Source organism: Lepidochelys kempii, chromosome 21 (assembly GCF_965140285.1).
Source record: "Lepidochelys kempii isolate rLepKem1 chromosome 21, rLepKem1.hap1, whole genome shotgun sequence".
In the NCBI taxonomy this organism is placed as follows: domain Eukaryota; kingdom Metazoa; phylum Chordata; order Testudines; family Cheloniidae; genus Lepidochelys; species Lepidochelys kempii.
In genome coordinates this window covers 12806000-12825904 of record NC_136400.1, presented here as the reverse complement: position 1 = coordinate 12825904, position 19905 = coordinate 12806000, and the positions used below count along the sequence as shown (strand labels likewise).

The following is a 19905-nucleotide window of genomic DNA, read 5'->3' as shown; positions in this document are numbered from 1 at the left end:
TTAAATGAGATCTGTAAAGAATTACCTAGAGGATGTTGTTGCAGGTGCCTGACTAATCTTTACAAACTCTCCACTTCTGCAGTGGTGTTGGAAATTCTCTTTAGGGCTGTGTTGCCTCCTTGATTGCTGGATCAGAGAAGTGTGACTGGTTACAGCTGTTTGAGGTTAAATGGGGCTCACTAAATCACTGGGGATTTGGGACATAAGTATGTGCTGATCTTCCTTGTTTATGGAAGTTTGAGCCTTTATTTGGCCAAGCTTATGAAGCACCAAGGACCAGATTTTTCAAAAGTGCTCTGAGCCAGATTTCCAAAGGCTCAATGCCCAGAGTCAGTGCTAGGTTTTCAGAACAGCTCTGCTCCAATTTAGGCACTTAAATAAAGCACCAGATTATCAGAAGTGCTCAGCACCCAACAGCTTCTGTTGCGACACTAATTGACCAGATTTTCAGAAGAGCTCAGATTCCAGCATGCACCCATTGTGGGGTGCTCTCTTGAAGATCTTGTCACTTATTTAAGTGCTTAAAGAGAGTGGAGTGCTCTCGAAAATCTGTCCTGTAGGGTTTAAGTGGGACTCAAATGATGCTTAGGCCCCTCTGTATAGGGGCAAACATCACCCCAGTGAACTTCAAGGTACTCAGCTTCTCATTCTTCAGACATAAATAAATTGAGTCGGTCCAGGGGATGTAAATATCTGTTTCCAGGAGACTAGGTATTTCAAATTTGATGCTTATACCATGGATTGTAACCATGCTGTTCTGCCCCGTCCCACAACCGTCACGTCTTTACAGCAAAGTTGATCATGAGAGACAATGAGTCAACAGGGTACATATTTTAGACATTTTATTGACTTTTGCATATGAAATAATTTAATATTTGTAAGTTCTAATGCAAAACATTAAAAAAATAAATTCAACATTAGGTAAAAAAATCACACAACCAAAAAAATCACTTGTGTTTACTGGTAACTTAACACAAGGCCCCATACTACAATGGCATTTACATTTTCGAACATAGTATGTAATAGCTTGGTTTAGTTTGGTATCAAAGGAACAACTTGAACATGACTTACTGTCAAAATTGGAATTAAAAAAACAACAGCCTGAAACAAAAGAACAGGTTTTGAATTACATTGATCCTATAAAGTTCTCGTGGCATCTATTCATGGATGATCAACTTTTTTTAAAGAGACGCATGTTTGGTTTTATCTATCTTTAACTAACTACAGAATTTCAAAAGGCAGTACTTCAAGACAAGCTTGAAAGTTCTGCTGAAATGCATCCATATGTGTTCTGATACAGATAGAATCAGATGTTGCAGTAGTACTCGGAACTGTTAGGTCTAGCTTGGGAAAGCAAAGGCAAAAATATATCCAGTCGTTTTTAGTCACAGGAGAACACAATGGAAATGTCCTGTATGATGAAGGGAAGAGAGAACTTAACCATTTCAGTGGTGGAAGTTGATGATTTAGTATTTCCTGGCTGGGTTTCGGACTCAGATTTGCAACATCTTATTGCAAAGATCTCCAAGTGAAATTTTCAAAAGCGCATGAGTTAGGTACCTTCTGTCCATTGAAAAGAGTTGAACACTTAGGCCCAGATCCTCAAAGGTATTTAGGTGCCAACGAGAGTTAAACCGCTATATATCTTTTGAGGATCTGGGCCCTAACTCATTCATTCAGATGCTTTTTTGAAAAATCCTCAACAATTAAGGCCAGATTCTGCCACCTTCCTCTCACTGAGTAGCATCTTACTGAGTGCATAGTCCCTGCTATTCCAGTGGACTACACAAGGAGTAAGGTACTGTTACACAATGCCAGAGTGGCCCACGCAACTACGATTTGAACCTAGCTCTCTGGAATGAGCAGTAAATCGGATTTTTATTGTGAAGCATGTTGGCTGTTGTCAACACCATTTTGTAGCCCATTCTCTATGGATACAGTTGTCTTGAGTTGTCATTAAGATCACCTTGTTTTAGGTGGCCAGTTATCAAAGAAAGAGTCCAAACAAGTTGTCCTTGAAACTATGGGTGAGTTTCTGTGCTGTGGGCCTAAGAGGTGCAGCAAGCAACTTGCAATCTGAGGGAGACAGCTCTGAAGCCACCTTTATGCCCGGCTGAACCTGGGCTGCCTTGTGGCTGCAACGTAATTTATACAGTCCCAGATGTCTGAGTTTGCAAGGGGTTCCTCACAAGGTAGATTTATGGTTGCCTTCCACAATTCCTGCTCTGGAGGAATTTCCTTCCCTGTACCTCCCAGTCAGAACAGAGGCTTGTCCAGCCTTTCATCTAGCAGAAATGGGGTGTGTGTGGGGGGGGTGAGACTCTTCCCCCTTTGAGATGGATCATTCGAAGTGGCTGCTTTTTGGAGGCTTGGCCATGTTCCCATTTTGTTTGTGCTTTTGCTTTAGCCTGAAAGCTCCATATACCAGTAAAATGCTCGGTGTCCATCCTACTGTAGAAATAATAATTGCCTTTTAATGCACCTCTAACATAGGTAGGAAACCGTGCAAGGTGCTCTCTAAAGTGTTGAGGTGACCTCAGTAATAGCAGGAACAATGAGCTGAGCGACTGGGCTAGCCGTTCTTATGCTGGATTGCAAAGTACAAGTACGTGCTTATATCGGAGGATGCGGTGTGGGCTAGTGGTTAGAACATGGGACTGGGGAGTTAAGAGCTCAGGTTAGAACCCTGGGCTCCTATGCCAAGTCTTTGAGCCTGGGCAAATCAGTTAGGCCATACTTCTTCTTCAAACATGGGCACCTAAATGAAAGTGGTCTGTTTTTGTCGTCGTCCCCCCTCCCAGAGCCTACCTCTCTCATTTTGCACAAATCCCTTTGTGGAAAATGGGAGAATCAGGTGCCCAGCACTCCTGAAAATCAGGTCACTTTCATTTCTGTATCTAAATATGATCGTGGGAGCCTAAGGGCTTGTATATGGGAGATGGGGGGAGAGACGCTTGGAATAGGTATTGTGCAGTGGATTTTCTTATTCTGCCCTAAAAGTGCCTTTGTGGAGCTTAGATTAATCCATGCTCTTAAAATAAATCTACGCTGCAACGGGCAGGGGATCATTTGCAGCTAATGTAGATGTACCCTCACTTAGTTTTAATCTAGCTAGCTCATGACAAGCAGCAATGGGGACGCAGCAGCGTGGGCTTCAGCACAAGCTAGAAATGCAAGTATATACCCAAGGGGGCCAGACAGGTGCATGCAGTCCTGACACTGATGCCATCCCCTCATTACTTGCAGCAAACTAGCTGGATTAAAACCTGCTTGGGTATGTCCGCGTGAGCTGCAAACGATACCCTGGTTGCAGCGCGGATGCAGACATAGCGCAGAATAAGAGCGGGGACAGGGATGGCAGTTTCCTGGGGAAACACTAGTTTAGGACGGGGAACTGTACATGCTGCCTTAAACTGGGAAAAATGATGATTATTAGACTATACTAATGCAAGTTAGTGAAATTAAACCCCATGAGGTTGCCTGGTAAAAACCACCTCTGGTAAATACCATGCCATCCCTGCATGGGGAGCTAGTGCAGAATAGGGCACTTTAAATTCATACTCTAGCTTATTTTGCAATAGCCTCCTTATGTACCTGATCCCCCAACCTTAGGAACATAAGCTTGAAAATGTTACTATAAGCAGGTATCACATAAACATCATCTGCCAAAGCAGATAAGATGGTTTGGGGTTTATTATTTAAAGTCACACAACTGTGTTTCTCTAAGAGGGGAGAGAAATAACCAAGACAAATTGTACATTACCTTCTTGACCTGTATCAAAGGCTGACAGGTCAGAACATCAGATTTAAAGAGTAATTCACCCTAGGACCACTGCTCTAATCTTCTAAGATATAGGGACCTCTTTCTGGATAAATATACTACTGCGATGAAGACCGCAGAAGATTCAGAATGTGTTGGCTTCAAAAACTTTTCAGGCTCAGGGGTGGAGTTTGACTTCCTGTGAAGTTTCTCAATTTTAGAAGAAAGATATTGATTTCAATATAAAATCTAGACTGTAAATATTGATGCTTTTACACACACCATTTTTTGTCCAAGGATATTAATGAGCTTTATGTTGAGTCTTAATTAACATTCGTAAAGGTTTATACCTCTGAGTATATTTGAGGGATGTAGCTCTTGTCCAAAGGGCTTAATTCTGTCTCATTAAAGTCAATGGGAGCTTGGTTGTTGGCATAAGTGGAAACAGGACTAGGCCTAAAGTGAATTGCTGATGGGGCAGGAAATGGAACCCAGGAGTCCTGACTCTAATCCCTCCGGTGACAATGCCTCTCGATGCTTTGCATGTTGCCTATTAGAGAGGAAAGGATCACACCCCATACCAACCGATGTAGGGTTACCAGCTAAGCCCCTTCATATCTGTTATGTCAAGGGAGTACTTACTAAGGGAGTCCTTAGTACTATAGGATGATTGACAAAACGTATTCAGAAATTTCTTGCTTTATCCTTACAACTCCATGAACAAGACCCTCAGCTGCTGTAAATCAACATCGCTCAAGTGACTTAATAGCCATATAAGGATTTGGCCCCATGGCTTTGAGTCTGACAGAAAGGGCAGCAAGATTCTGCCTGTACTCAGATGAGCTGCCTTATCAAAGTCCATAGCTCAGGGCTGGAAGATGGACCCTATGTTTACTAATAGTCTAGACTACTATGGGCTGTGAAACCTTGGTCTGATGTTGGTTGTTGGATTTCGTGTGCGGGTGCTGGGGGGTGTTGGTGGCCTGGGATGTGTAGGAAGTCAGACTTAGGGTAACCAGATGTTCCAATTTTATAGGGACAGTCCCAATGTTTTGGGAATTTTTCTTTATATAGGCACCTATTACCCCCCACCCCCTGTCCCGATATTTCACTCTTTCTATCTGGTCACCCTAGTCAGACTAGACAATCTGATGGTCCCTTCTGGCCTTAAACTCTGTGAAGACAACAGTTGTGCTGGGCTCAAAAGAGAACTGTGTGGTGCCCAGTTTCTAAAGATCACCTATAATGCATAGGCTTCCAGCATCTCCCAGAATGTGGCTTTGAAAGGTTATGAACGAAGATAAGTAGCCTGCATCAGACTGTGAGAAGGAAGATGCTCCCATATTTCTGCTCTTTTGCAGATAGCCGCCATAATTAAATCACCTTTAGAAGGCGTGACTGGGTGCACTTTTACTTTGCCTTCACTTTCAAAATGCAATACAGCCTTTGTCTTCCGAATGATGTATTCTCCTAAAACGCACAATGCTATATTCAGCGTTAACCCAAGCAGTACATTGCACTGAAGAACTAAGAGTATCAGATCTTCTTGATGAGTTAGAAAAGCACACTGACAACGAGCTTGTAACACCAACCCAACGAAACATCATAGAACACACCTTGAAAACATTTACCGACTGTCAGTTTCATTGTTAACTCTATGTACAGTAATGAAAATAGTACGAAATTTGGCAAGTTTTTATCTGCTGTGGATGTGCCACCAGGTGAATCTGCTACTTGACAGAGACCATCACGGCATTACACACGTGGGATTGCGATTTGTTCTCGGAATGGAACGTTTGGAATGGAACGTTCTGACTCAACAAACGCAGACGCAAGCGGTAAAGCGAGTCTCGTTTTTAATCCCCTCGCTAGTCAAAATATGCACTTCAAACCATGCCACAGAAACACGTCCACAATATGGGCTGCTACTGCGAATGCATGAGGTATAATATTACATGGACAAACCAAATTAAAAATTACTCCAGAACACCATTGAAAAATAAAAACATGAGTACGAGTCCATTAAAAATTGGATTTCCTCTCTGTATTTTAAGGAATACTTTACAGTGTTCCAAAAGAAACCCTTTAAGACTCATTGAACCCCTTTGGCACTGCTTCCCAAGGTTGGTGATGAGATGCACTCTAGGAAATTATTTTTTGCTCATGCCAATGTGTGGCTCCAATCTGTCCCCCTTACTCGTGTAAGTAATCTTACTGAAATCAGTAGGATTATTTGTGTGAGCAAGGGCTACCCACGTGACTTGAGAGGTGCTGGATCAGACTCTAGACTGGTACTTAGCCTGTTTTGCAATCCAATCGATTCCTGAATGTTCACGGGGTGGAAAAGTGCTTTCTGAGCTAGTTACAAGTGGCTTTAGGCTCACTTCAAACCTGCGGAAGCCTTTGTTCATTTCATTTTGAGACTCAAGAGTCCAACCCCGCAAGCATATTAAGCAGCAGGAAACACTGTAAACAAACATTTTAGTATTCGAGAGTGAGACCATAAATTACACCAAATCAAGAGCCAGGGGCCCCTGATTCTGATCTCAGCTACATCAGAAGCAGATCCACTGACTTCAGTGGAATTGCTCTAGTTTATGCCGGTGGAAATGAGATCAGAATCTGGCCCCCATGCCTCAGATCCTTTGATTTAAATGTTGGCCGGGTGCAGAGTAAGACTATCTCTGTGTTGGGCACAAATCCTTTTGGTCAAATTATGCGAGGTGCTTTGAAGTATTTCCTCTTACTGTTGCTTTTGGCAGCCTAGGGGAGTTAAGTTTCTAGCTCTCATTGAATTTCAATGTGGTTTGGGTGCCTCACTCACTTAGGCCCTTTTGAAAAATCTCTAGCCTTACTCTGTCAATTACTGGTTTTTATTTTTTTTTTTTTTTCCCAATGACGTGTGTGCCACTAAATGACTTAGATCTTTCTGAGAATCCTGCCCACTGGGCAAAGAAGCTACGTCTTTTCAGTCTGAAACATCCTACCCACAAGAAGCAGAGAATCCTGTGATTCTTCACTGCAAGTGAGACACTCGTGGGGGGAGGAGGAGTGTTACCTACCGGGCTCAGGCCACATAACTCGGCTTTGTGTTCAACTCTGAAAGGACCCACTGACAGGTCAGGAAGCTGATGCACAAATAGCTCTGATAGGAGGGAGCTGGCATTGAGAGAAGACCAGTGGGAATCTACAGATCTGAAGGAAAAAATATACAGAGGAAGTTAAAGGGATATGGGCTTAGTTTAAGGGCCAGATCCTAGCCTGGTGTAAATCAGCCCAGCTCCAGTGAAGTTAAACTTGCTGAGGATCTGGCCCAATGTCTTTTTTATTTTAATTTTTTGAAATGTACTTATCTGTGTTACTTTGCAAGGCCTCGTTCCGTAAAGCAGAGTTTCTGGAACTGGTAATGGAAAACAGAACCTTTCACCTCTAGGCTATGCTGGTCTGTGGACAAGCAGGACTTCAGTCTCTAGAGGGGGAGGTTTGGGGTCTGTCTTTTCAAAAGCCACTAAGAGATTTGGGAGCATGTGTTATGCTGAAAGTCAATGGGACTTGTTAGCTCTTTTCACACACATTTAAAAGGTGGTAAGGGCTCTAACTCCTTCAGGACTGAGCTCTTAATTGACCCAAAAAGTGTTTTTAATAAACTCAAAAGCGTTCAGTTTGGTCCCCTCCATTTATACAACACACCCCTTTTCTTGCGGATCTGGGTGAAAATGCAGGATTCGGCCTGACCGCTCTCCTGCGGGTGTGAATCGGGAGCGGTTCCATTAAACTCAGCAGAGTAGCCCTGGGGGAAAAGTCGTGTGAGAGGAGGGCTGGGCCTGGTGCATTTGCCTGACTCGCATGGACTAGCATGATACCTCATTGTGGCCACGTGATGCCTGGATGCTCCAGCACGCTCATTCTCTTCACCTTATACAACCCAAGGGCCTGGAGACTCCACTCCCTTCTGCTTTGTGGAGCCACTGGTACAGTGGCAATGGGGGTTCGAACATCCTGCCATTCTGACTTTGAACTGGTGCCAGAAACTCCACAAACTGCAGGGCCCATTGTTTTCCAAACACTTCCTCCTTCACTTTCCATCTTACTATGTCCCAGCTTTATAGCCAAGCAAATGGTCCCTTCCTCTTCAGCCACCTCTTCCCTTCCATTGCTACCCCCTCTAGCTCAATCCAAAGTCCTGGACCCTCAACCACAAGGCTCTATCTTAATCTCCAAAACAGGAGGATTTCACTTGGTGAAGCCCACTCAGCCACCAATGATCAAGGGTTCTGTTTGTTCTCTTAGCCTTCTCCTTCCTTCACACCCCTGACTGGCCATGTGCACTGAACAAACTTTCTGCCAGGTTCCCCCTACGCAGACTCCCAGCTCCAGTTACCACTGTCTTCAGGAACCAGAAGACCTGCCTTAATGAATGATGATGGTCACGGTATATGGGCACTCAGCCTGTGGCCTCTGGTCTGGTGACACTAGCAGAAATATTTCTTTAGTTTGGGGGAGGGAAGGGAAGAATTCAAGAAAAGGATTTTGTGGGGGTGAGGTCTGTGTACATGTGGGGTTTTTTTGTTTTGTTTTGTTCTTAAAGGCATGGACAATTTTCAGGTAGATAAGTTTTGAGGCCTAAACAAGGTTAGCAGTGTCCCTTCAAGGAAATTATTCCCTACCACCAACAGCTAATTTTATAAACTGAGCACCAGTTGAGCATTAGGCGGATCTTACAACAGCCAGGCCTTACAATCCGACCAGGCTGGCAATTGTGAACTACAAACAGGCCCCTGTCGATCCAGCCCAAACCCAAGGTTTTGAAGAAGTTAACTTCAGTTTGATTCCTCTTCGTAGCTCCAGTGCAAATGAAACACAGGCCAATCGGTTGACTTCGTAGCCTGAAAAATTCTCTCTAAAGAAATTTTTGTTTTGTAGAGCCTTTATGCCAGGGTGGGTAGGATATTTATTTTTTAACATGTTTTTCCTGACTCCGAGTCCCGTTCAGAAGCATTTCTCGCACATAGCCCAGGGATGGTCCACATGGCCTGATTGACTGGTATCCTGGTTTGAAATGCAAGTGAACGTACTGTGTGTGTATGTGTAAGCTTCCGCTCCAAGCACACTTTACCATTAGTTACAAAGCTGGGAAAGATGAGATGTTTGTTCTAGCCAACTGTACAATAGACAATGGTTTTTACTCTGTTTCCTGTAACATCTGAATTGCATATACGTCAAAAATGCTCTCCATTGGGGCCGTTATTCTCTTTGGGTCACCACTCCTCATGGTTTCACTGCCTTTGTTCATGCTATTTCTTCAGATGTTGGTGGTTCTGCTCTTGCTTCTGCATCCCCCACGGCAGACAGAACCAACTCCGTCTCAGCCAGTCCAATCTGGGTTGACAAGCAGCCTCTGCAAAAACAGCTGCCGTGATGTGGTTAAAAATAAACAATGGGGTGTTGTTTTTTTTGGGGGGGGGAGGGTTAAGTAATACCGTGCAGAGCCTCATCCGAAACCCATCAGCTTCAAAAGGCTTTGGATCGGGCCCTGTCTACGATATTTCCTTTTATACAAGACTCGAAACCCCTTGCAGTCATAACCCTACTCCTCCCGCAAAGTACCGTCCGTGTTTGGCACAGCTTTGAGTGGATGTAGGCAGGGCGTGAGATGGAGCGATGCAGGGGGATGAATGTCTGAAAACAAACTATGGGCGGGGAGAACCTTTTAGAGCAACACGTTGGGGCTTGTCTGCCTCTTTGCAGTTTGGCTCTGCTGGAGTCCTATCATCAAAATACAGAGAGCTGCTATTTCCCTGTACTGTCCTCAGGGAAAACACAGGCACAGCAGATATGCTAGTACTCCTCACACCCATCTGATCTCCCACGTGGCTATGCTTCTGGACGGGGAGAAGAATCCCTTGCTTAGAATGCAGCTGAGCGCTACGTATATTAGGGGGAGGAAGGGGAAAGCCTATGGCTAGTTCTCCCAATAAGCAGTGATTACAATTGCACCTTGCTGATCTGCACACCTTAAGATTCCTAGCCCACCGTGGCATCTTCCCACGCTTCGGAGCTGTACAGGGACAGAGGATGCTGTACTGAAGTCCCATGTGCCAGAGCAGGGTTTGGACAAGCATCTCCACTGTGGCGTGCAGCTGCTGACACAAGAGCTGGTGTAACCAGGGCCAGGGATACTGGGGTGGCCCAGTCAGTCAACAGCCCCTGGGCCATCCCGCTTCCTGCGGCCGATGGAGTAGGAGGTGTTCTCAGGACTTCCCTGCATTCCTCAATCCCTAGCTGCTATTTAGCCCAAACGTTTACATAGCTGTTTTGCAGCCAGAGCCCTGTGAGCCTGAGTCAGCTGATCCAGGCTAGCCACTGAAGTTTGTTTGCTGTGTAGATGTTCCCAAAGTCCTTTCCAGCCAGCATAATTTATACCACGGGACCCGACTAGTATACAGTTGGGGTGAGAATGTAAAGGTGAGCTTTATGCTATCTTTTCACACCCATTTCCCCAATTGATGCTGTAGGCTCCTCGGCCATAAGCTAAGATCTGGGCTTTATTTAATACACTAGTGTTACTAGCAAAAACAACCAAGTATCGTAATGGTCAGTAAATGAACAAAGGATTCTTTGTGAGGCACTCTCCTTCCCTTTGCAATTGCTCACCTACTTGCTGACAACATTGTCCCCGGCAGCGTGTCTCTCAGACATCACTCCAAACGCGAGAGGTTCCACTTTATCAGCGCGCTAAAGGAATGATTTGCTGCTTCTCTCTTTAACCCCAGTGCACTGGATGTCGGTGGGAAAATAACAAACTGATGTAAAATAAAACAGCAGTTGTTACATGAATAACATTACGGACTCCTTTTTTAATTCTAGTAGTATAAACCAATACTACAATACGTACTCCTGATAACGTTCAACATACTGTAGAAGAGGGAGAATGGATGTCTGTGAAATGAGGAGTGAATTATGGTGATGCTAGGGTCACTATTAGTCACCCCTCGCTCCCACAGCTATCGACCTGGACTCTTTTTAGTTTTTCTTTTAAACTGAATTGCTTTTTAAAGCCAGGCACAGCTTGTTAGCTGACGCTTCAACACCTTCCTCTTCGGCATCAGTAGATGATGTTACCCTTTTCTCCTAGTGTAATCAGGGCTAGAGTAAACTGGAAATCCTTTGGTACAGAACATACCTAGTTATAACTAACATTTCACAGAAAAATAGAACGTTACTCATTCATTTCTTATGGCTGGACACAGCCTGTGATAAAGTCATTTGAAATAAAACAGCAAGAGCAGCTGAATTGTTAAACAAAACATTTGGATTGTTTATTAGCTGCTCTATTTAACATTTCCGTTCTGATTGTTTAATCTTTCATGAGCGTATGGGGTTTTTGTTGTGGTTTTTAAAGGCTGAAATAAGGTCCATGTGACTTTCCGCCCCCTTCTGCCTTTTCCTGGCTTTGTTTGGTCTCATTATTATATTGCACCTGGTTTGAAGATATCTTCTGGCTGAAAAGATGTTCCCGTCTACATAATGCACTTTTTTAAAAAACACAGATACCATGTAGAACTCTTTATGCCACTAGAAGTTAAAGTACTGCATACATAAGAGGGTAGGCCATCCATCCGTTCAGTCCATGATGTTTAAAATATAACTATTCACTGCATTCTTGATGTGTCTGATTCTTTTAATAAATATTTTACTGGCCAGCTATAGTTTTGTAGCTCTTACGTTGAGACGACTTCTGTTTTCTGTGGGGCAGGGTAAATAACAGCTTTGAAAGAAAGACAGTGTTTGGATTTTTCTTTCTTTTTAAGGCAAAGTGGAACACATCTTGCGCACAGATCCCCTTTAAGAACCTTTGAAATCTTCATGCCCTAAAAATGAAAAGTGCAAAATAGCTAATTAAAGCAGTTAACCGTCTGAATGCAGCACAGTCTAAATAACAAAGTTTGATATTCTAAAGACAAGAAAAGATCTCTCATTAACGTTGAGTCTCAAATTCTATCCGGGATAATTAGCATGACATGGCTTTCCCTCATCATGTTTATCTCAATCAAGCTGGCTTTGTTAAGGCCTGATATGATTCAGATGATGTTTAGCAACTGGTTGGTCTTGTAAATCTGGCAAAAAATTAATGTGAACTGATGATGGCAAATGTATGTGAATGATTACAGAGAGGCAAGGCCAGGTTTGTACCCAGTGGAAATGCAGAGTAACACCAAAGCAGGCAGTCCTGATTTGCACCACTGGACTTGGAGCAGAATTTGACCCCAAGTATTTGACACCTTTGAAATGATAAAATTATGGGTAGATTTGCCAATGTAGTAAGGGGGGGGGGTGTTCTGTTTTTTTCACCTCTCCCATTCAACGTGTATATGCAATAGGTGGGAGGGTTAGCGGGTGAACACGAACTGGGATATGTTCCATATGCTGATGACACCCAGGTCTTTATCTTTGTAATATCTGACAGGCCTCGTCAGTGCATCGTTCCGATGCAGACCTTGCTCCCGTTATCCGCTCTTGTCACCACCAGCTTAGAGTGCTGAAATACGCTTTATGTGCAGCACTTGGAAACTGAAGCTGGTACCAAATGCAGTGAGCCAGTTTATTGCTCGAAATTTCATGCCGGGAGCCTGTTACACCAATGTTTCGGGAGCTGCACTGAATTCCAGGTGGAATTCAAGATGTTGTATTTACCCGCTCATTAGGGTTGCCAGGCATCCAGTTTCTGACTGGAACGCCCGGTCGAAAAGGGACCCTGGCGGCTCCGGTCAGCACCATTGACCGGGCCGTTAAGTCTGGACGGCGGCGCAGTTGGGGGCCAGGGCTAAGGCAGGCTCTCTAGTGGCCCCCTAGATGCATGTGCGGCCAGGGGGGCTCCGCGTGCTGTTCCCGCCCCAAGGGCCGGCTCCGCAGCTCCCATTAGTCGGGATCCCAGAGTGCCCAGCGTCCACACCCCCAGCCAGAGCCTGAACTTCCTCCCGCACTCTGAACCACTCAGCCCCAGCCCGGAGCCCCCTCCTGCACCCCAAACCCTTCATCCCCAGCCCCACCCCAGAGCCTGCACCCCAGCTGGAGCCCTCACTCCCCTCCCACACCCCAACCCCCTGCCCCAGCCTGGTGAAAGTGAGTGAGGGTGGGGGAGAGTGAGCGACAGAGGGAGGGGGGGATGGAGCAAGCAGGGGCGGGGCCTTGGAGAAGGGGCGGGGCCAGGTGTTCGTTTTTGTGCAATTAGAAAGTTGGCAACCCTACCTATGAAAAATGGGTTGGGACCCATCTATCACAGCAAACCCTCTTTCTCTTAGCTATGCTGCTGCTAAGATCAGCTCCGGGTCTTGAGCCGGAGCTGCCTCATTCTCCCGGAGGCATTTTAAGTTTGGGAGTTCGTTCCCCACTGCCAGAACCCAGCTTTGTTAAACGTCACGGCACGCACAAAGACCGTGGAGGAGGGCGTTTGAGGCTGTTACCCGCCTCAAGAAGGGGAGTGTTTATCTTCTTATTTCTGCACGTGCATCTAGCTGTGTATTTGCTGAGTGGGAAGAACATTTTATTGTGAAAATTAAATGAGGTAGCAGTGTCCAGCGCAGAGGAAGGGGACTTGTTCAAACCCGATCTAAAACAGATCTCTGGTATTTTAAAAGTGCCAATCACCTAATCTAATGGTATTAAGGTGCCCTTGCTATCCAAGCACTGAATTACGGAGGTGCAGGGATGCTAGTATTGGGTAGGATCTGTCTTTGGGATGGGATGGGGCGGGGCGGGAAAGGAGAAATCACAAGGTTAAAGCTTCCCAGGTCAGATTCTGTGTTGTCTCCAGAAGAACCCAGGGAGAAGAAGGGGCACAGCTGTCTTTAAGACAGCTTTGTGCCTTCCCACGTCTAGATTGCTTCAAGCCCTAGTATAACCAAGACAAACCGGGGCCTGCTCTGACTTTTGGGGGCATCATTGGTGCAGCTTATGGTGCAAGCCAGAAGAGCCATTTCACCATGCACTGTGGTCCCGCCCCCAGCCAGAGCTTGCAGGAGAGGGGGCAGAATGGGGCGGGGGGGCGAACTCCCTCCCTTTAGTCCCTTGCTTCCAGAAAGGGCTCTGGCTTTGATGTTGCCATGTGGTACCCACTGCCCACTCAGCAAAATGTACTTACTCTAGCTTCATGCAGGGCTCAGGCTTTGGCCCTAGCTCTACAGAGCACAGATGTTTGTGGAGACTCATTATACCTATTTCTGTGTCTTGTTTAGCGGCCTTTTTAATCAGGCTCTTTAGAACTTCAGGACAGACCTTTCTTCGGAGCTGAAATTGAGCACAGTCGGCTTCCACCGGAGAATGAATTATTGGCCTAACATGGGGAGCACGGGGAAGGGCTGAGCTTCTTTGAATTAGACACACACACACACACACACGAACCTGCCCTTCCAAATTGCTGGATGTTGCATACTTGTTCTTAAATTGCGGATTTATATGCTCTGCAGGAATCCCACCTCTCCCCCTAGCCTGGCCTGTTTCCATCCTCCCCTTCAGCACTGCCAGAGGAAAGCATGAAAGGTGCGGTGACAGATATACTGAACGTAGTTGCACTCTTTTTTTATCTTGGGCGGGGGAGGGGTCATATTGTATTTTATGTTTAAAGTATGAACACCTCAAAAATCATTATCTTGAGACAGGCCCATTCGTACCCCTTTGTACCAATACAGATGATTAGGTATTTGTGTGCTCCTGGTTCACTGAAGGGAGGTGCCTTTCCTGCAGAATCTGGAGTCACTGGTGGGTGATTAATGCAAAATCCCCCCATAGGTCACAATTTCAGGGGAACTGCACCTTTGACCTTCCCGCCACAGGGGTCTGTTCTAGGAATGCCCGTTCAGGTCTAAGGCCTCTAGCCTTTGCCTCTCTTGGGGCAGGACTGACTCCCTGCGACGCGGGCCTGACCCCCTGGGGAACAGGAGAAGGGATGTGGGTCCCTGTCCATAGAAAAAGGAAGGCTAGATGCCTCAGACCTGAATGGACATCCCTAGAGCTGACCACAGAGGGGGTCAAAGGTGCAGTTACCCCAGAACTGTGACAGGCTCCACAGAGCTGCTTGAGCCTCCCTTCCCAGTGAGAGGAATGGTCCATGCACAGATAGTCCCGGGGCCTAACTCTCAGCTACTCCAGTTTAAATTGAGAGCGATTCAGTTGAAGTCACTGAAGTTCGACTGGTGAGAAACAGGTCTGAGAGGCAACTCAAGCCTAGTATCCTTTTAATGACAAATGCAAGGTTTCTCCCACAGATGAATCTGGAAATGTCAGCTGCAAATGAATTTAAGTATGTTTGGAACTGACAGCCATAGAGTGGTCATAAGTATATTAGATAATGGCCATTTGGGGGTACTTAAGATTGCAATAAGCAAACGTAGTGGTAACAGGATGTCTGATAGTACAGGAAAATGCATTTTACTTCTCTGTGTAGCCTCTGTAGAGTCCTAGGAGTGGTGAAAACCCATAAGAATTCTTGTGAACAATCCCTAAACTAAAAGGTTTGGAAAAAGGCAAAATTGCCTTTGATACGCTGACTGCATATTTGCCAAATGTAATTCAGCTCCCCCCACCCTAAAGCCTTTGAATCATTGCTTTATCTTCATGAAGTAGGTTTTTTGGAATATTAATTAGAAGCAAATTTAAAATGTCTAATTATTTAGAGGAAAAGCAGTAATGTGTCTCACGAACGTTTGTGCCCTGTGTTGGAAAGAGTAAAATATGTCCGTCGTACTATGATCGTTGGCACTGGAGAAAGAGGGTCAGTTTTCAGGAGGGACTTAATTTGGTGAGACAGCCGAAGTGCAGACGGCAGGTTGGGGGCCAGGTTGCCACCACCGGCAGCTCTTTCTGCATACAGCACAGGCTTCTCCACAGACTCAGTATCGCGCTACAATCCTTCCTGCCTGCTTGGAGCAGGGGGACTTGCCCTACAGTCTCCTGCTCCTGGGGACCAAGGGGGCCTAACCACTGTATTACAGCATCTTTCCTACTCTCTCCGGCTCAATCACTCTTTATCTATCTACAGTGGAACAGCTGCAGGAGCTTGCGGGAGCCCTACATCTATATATCCCATAGTTCATTGGTTATAGCCTTCACAGGGCAGGTGGGCAGAGAACCAGTGAAGTCAGGAGGACTCTGCGTTAGGTGCAGGGTGTACTTCCAGCAGTCAGTTTGCAGAATTGTGGGCTAAAGGGGCCTATGGATTAGCACCTCCTACTTTATCCACTGAGGTTGCAGTCCTGTAGCCATTGTATATCCTAGTCAGCATAAGATCCAAATGTGGACATTATTAATGTAATGGGGCCCACATTTTTAAGAGAGTCGCACACTGGGTGCTGATCTCCTTTGAAAATCATATGGTTACTTGGATGTCTGCGTGGGAGCTGAGCTCTTTTGAAAATCTGACCCTGATGGTGTGTGCTCAGCATTTGAAAATCTGGGTCCGCGTGACTGCAGTGGATTGGAAGAGGACATAGGGTCCACTACCAAAGCAATTCACACGCTACAGAAGCATTTTCACAAGCATCTATGTGATTTAGGAGCCTAAACAGTAGTGAAAGGCAGTAGGACTTGGGCTTGTCTACATGGGGAAATAGCTGTTGCAGAATAGTTTCTGCGTGGACACATTTATTCCACACGAGGACCTTTGTGCACTTTAGATTCATCCAGTTTGTAAGTGGATTAAGCTCATCTGTACAAAGGCACTCTTAGTGCTGAGTAAGAGTGTCCACACAAGCTCTATTCCGCAATAGTCTTTGCAAAATAATCTAAGGGTATGTCTTCACTACCAACGTTAACCTGCCTGTGTAGTCGCGGCACCAGCACTGGGAGAGCTGTAAAAACAAACCCATCCCCATGAGGGGAGCATAGTGGGGTAAAGGAGCACTCTCCCCACCATCCAAAAATGATTCCACCCATCCCTCCTGGGGTCTGCAGAAAGAGAACCCCGTGGCCCTAGGTACCAAAAGCTGCTTGCCGGGGCATGGTTACTATCTGCGTCCAGTGCCAGGAGGGGCTCACAGCCTAAAACCAAGTGCAGGTTCTGCTCGGAGCCATGACTGACCAGGCTCAGCGAAGTCTGGGGTTTTCAGAAACTGCCATCACAGGGGTTCTCAAGACAAAAATTTTGGTAGCCTCAGAGTGCAGCCACCGACTCTTGCTGGTGGTCGCTCTCCTGCTCTTTCCTTAAAATACTTATTTAGCTTTAGGAAAAACAAATAAATAGGCACGTCCAAATCACGGTAAATTATTTACTGCTAGCTAGTAAGTCTGTTGTGAAAAGTGATATGGACAAACATACAAGTTTTGCTTTCCACAGCCCTGGCAAGCCTGGGGACAAATTAAGCCCTGGGGAGGGCCGGTGGAGGTGAGGGACTGGGGGAGGCAACGAGGGCTGGAGCTTGAAGCCCAAAGTCCCGCAGCCTGAGGACAGGGTCCAAGGATGGAGCCCGAAGCTATGTGGCCGGCCCTTGGGGCCTGCTGCCACACAGCCAGCACCCAGGGCTGGAGCCCGAAGCTCCGCAGCGAGAGCCTGCTGCCCTGCCACAGCTGAAGCCCAAAGCCTGAGCCCCTCTGCCCCTGGGAAGGTGAGGAACTCACTGGTTCCCTGCTCCTCCAGCCTTATGCTCCTGGTGACACCAGAGGGGGGCAGGACCCAACGCCTGCTGGTGGCCCCAACAACCAACACCAAGGCAGTGCATCCAGGAGCAACAGGGAGGGGGACAGGGAGGAGGTGCCACTTTGCCCTCCCCACCCCATTTCCCTTCTCCTGTAGGGACCAGGGAACCCAGCTGAGCGAATGAGCAATGATCCAAACTGCAGATAGGCAGGAGTAAGGACAGGGCGAGGAAGGATCTGTCTGTTTTGGTGCCTTCAAATGATGCTGCCTTTCTCAGGATTACTCAGATTTAGAACTACGGATGAGCACAATACTGGCTGGAAAGTTTATTCATATTGAAAGCAGAGAGATAAGATAAAATCCAGTGCCTGATTTAGGTCAATCTGAAATGAGATTTGCTTTCATGTACAGGACAGGAGCCAAATTCATCCCATTGACTTCATTTAGACTCATTCAATTAAAAATGAAAAGGGTGAGGGAGGAGATGATTATGAAAGCCAGAGGGGATTTTTTTTTTAAAGCAGAATGTTTAGCAATCTGTGACTCGAGGCCTTATTCAAAAAACCTAAAGTTCAAGGACTATGCGTTGGCATACACGACACGTACGAGGAGGTGTTAAAAAGCATTTCCTTCCATAGCGCGTTGTGCTATGCACACAACTCCAAGCTAGCATCCTTTCACACCTTTCAGTACAGATTATATTTCAAAGTGAATTGAGCATTGTCGAGAGGCGCCAGCTTGACAGCCCCAGAGATGTGTCCGCTAGTTTCAAGTTAGGGTTGGACAAGGTTGTTTTGTCTCCTTGCAAACCCGCTCCAGAACCGTGGGTCTGCAAACTTAACTTGAGCTCAAATGCTAGGTTTGAGCTCTGCTTTGGAGAGAGAGTGATAAAAGAAGCAGGGGGAAATTAGGATGAAAAATAGATATAGACACTTCAGAAATGAGAGAGAGAAATGGAGCAAAAGCTGGAGGAGGAAAAGCAAACACAAAGAGACACAGTGGAGGAAATGAGCAGGGAAAACGAGAGGCAAAATTCTAATGAAAACAGCTACAGTGGGCTAGATCCTCAGCAGGTGTAAACTGGCATGACCCCGCTGGATGTCAAGGGAGTTACTCCAAAGAACAGCAGGAAGGATCTGGTCAAGTGAGCTCCCATCTGCCCTGTTACATCCCTGTCAAGTTGAATGGAACTGCAGAGTTGGAACTGCACGAATAATTTGGCCCAATTTAACCCCAGTGCCGTCAACAAGTCAAAGCACTCAGCGCAGCCTGGCTTAGCTCAGTGTGCAGGGAGTTCGGGGGCAGGTCTTTGTACCTAGTGCAAAGCACATGCTCCCTTTCAGCTAGGAAAATATTTTTGAATGAATTTCCCTTGTGAGGAGAACTAACATAAGAACGGCCCTCCTGGGTCAGACCAAAGGTCCATCTATCCCAGTATCCTGTCTTCCGACAGTGGCCAGTGCCCCAGGGGGAGTGAACAGAACAGGGAATCATCAAGTGAGCCATCCCCTGTCGCTCATTCCCAGCTTCTGGCAAACTAAACATAAGTTTAAATTACAAGGGAGGAAAAACAGTTCATGAACCTTAAATCAGCTTTGCAAATACCTTCAAAGAATAGAAAAATTTCATAAAAGCTCCAGCCTCCATGTGGTTCACCCACCTGTGGGTTTAATAATAACACTATGCTCAGGGTCTAACTGATGGCCATGTGTGGGGCGGGGAAAGAATTTTCCCCCAGGTCATGTTGGCAGTGACCCTGGGGGTTTTTTCATCTTCCTTTACAGCATATGGGTGCGGATCACTTGCCAAAATTATCTGGGTATTTCCCACTTAATCAGTTCCCTGCCCACTGCAGGGCCTCAGCACTGGTGCACCTCAGTCCCTCCTGTTCTCTGCCTGTGGCACATAAATAGTTTAGTCTCCTCTGGGCTGTAATACTTGGTCTAACTTCGGTTATTGGGTTTAGTGTGCAGGTGCTGGGGCAAGGGGTGGCCTGTGATCTGCAGGAGGTCAGACCAGGTGATCTGGTGGTCCCCTCTGGCCTTAAACTCTATAATTCTTATATTTTGCTTTTCATCTGTAGCTCTCAAAGCACCTTACAAAGAAGGTCAGTATCATTATCCTCGTCTTGCATGTAGGGAAACTGAGGCACAGAGGAGGGATGTGACTTGCCCAAGGTCAGCAAGCAGGTCAGTGTCAGGGAAAATAGAATCTAAATATCCTGAGTCCCAACCCAGTGCTCTATCCACTGACCATACTATGGCAATAACCCTGGGCCGTGTTTTACTCCTGTTTGTTCATCTGAATAGCCGAAGAATAGCAGCAAATACATTGCCTTGTTTAATTTCCATTCTCTAATTCTGCTGAATGGTACAGCCCCTGGGCGGTCCAGTCACTAAATCTGCATGAATCCTTTGCGGGCTCTTTGTTACAATCTTCTGGGTCCCGACTCTGAACCTGACTGCGGATGCTCAATAGAACCCTGCTCTCATACACAGTCAGCTGCAGAATAGGG

The 19905-nt window shown here is 46.0% G+C and overlaps 1 protein-coding gene across 1 annotated transcript in view; it reads right to left on the bottom strand.

Moving 5' to 3' along the window:
* Positions 1-918: 918 nt before the first annotated feature.
* LOC140901309 (potassium voltage-gated channel subfamily A member 3) overlaps positions 919-19905 on the bottom strand; it is a 32817-nt gene continuing 13830 nt past the window's right edge. The window contains exon 2 of the mRNA XM_073319918.2: positions 919-11631. The gene's annotated coding sequence lies outside the window, so the exon portion shown is untranslated. The remainder of the gene's footprint in view (positions 11632-19905) is intronic.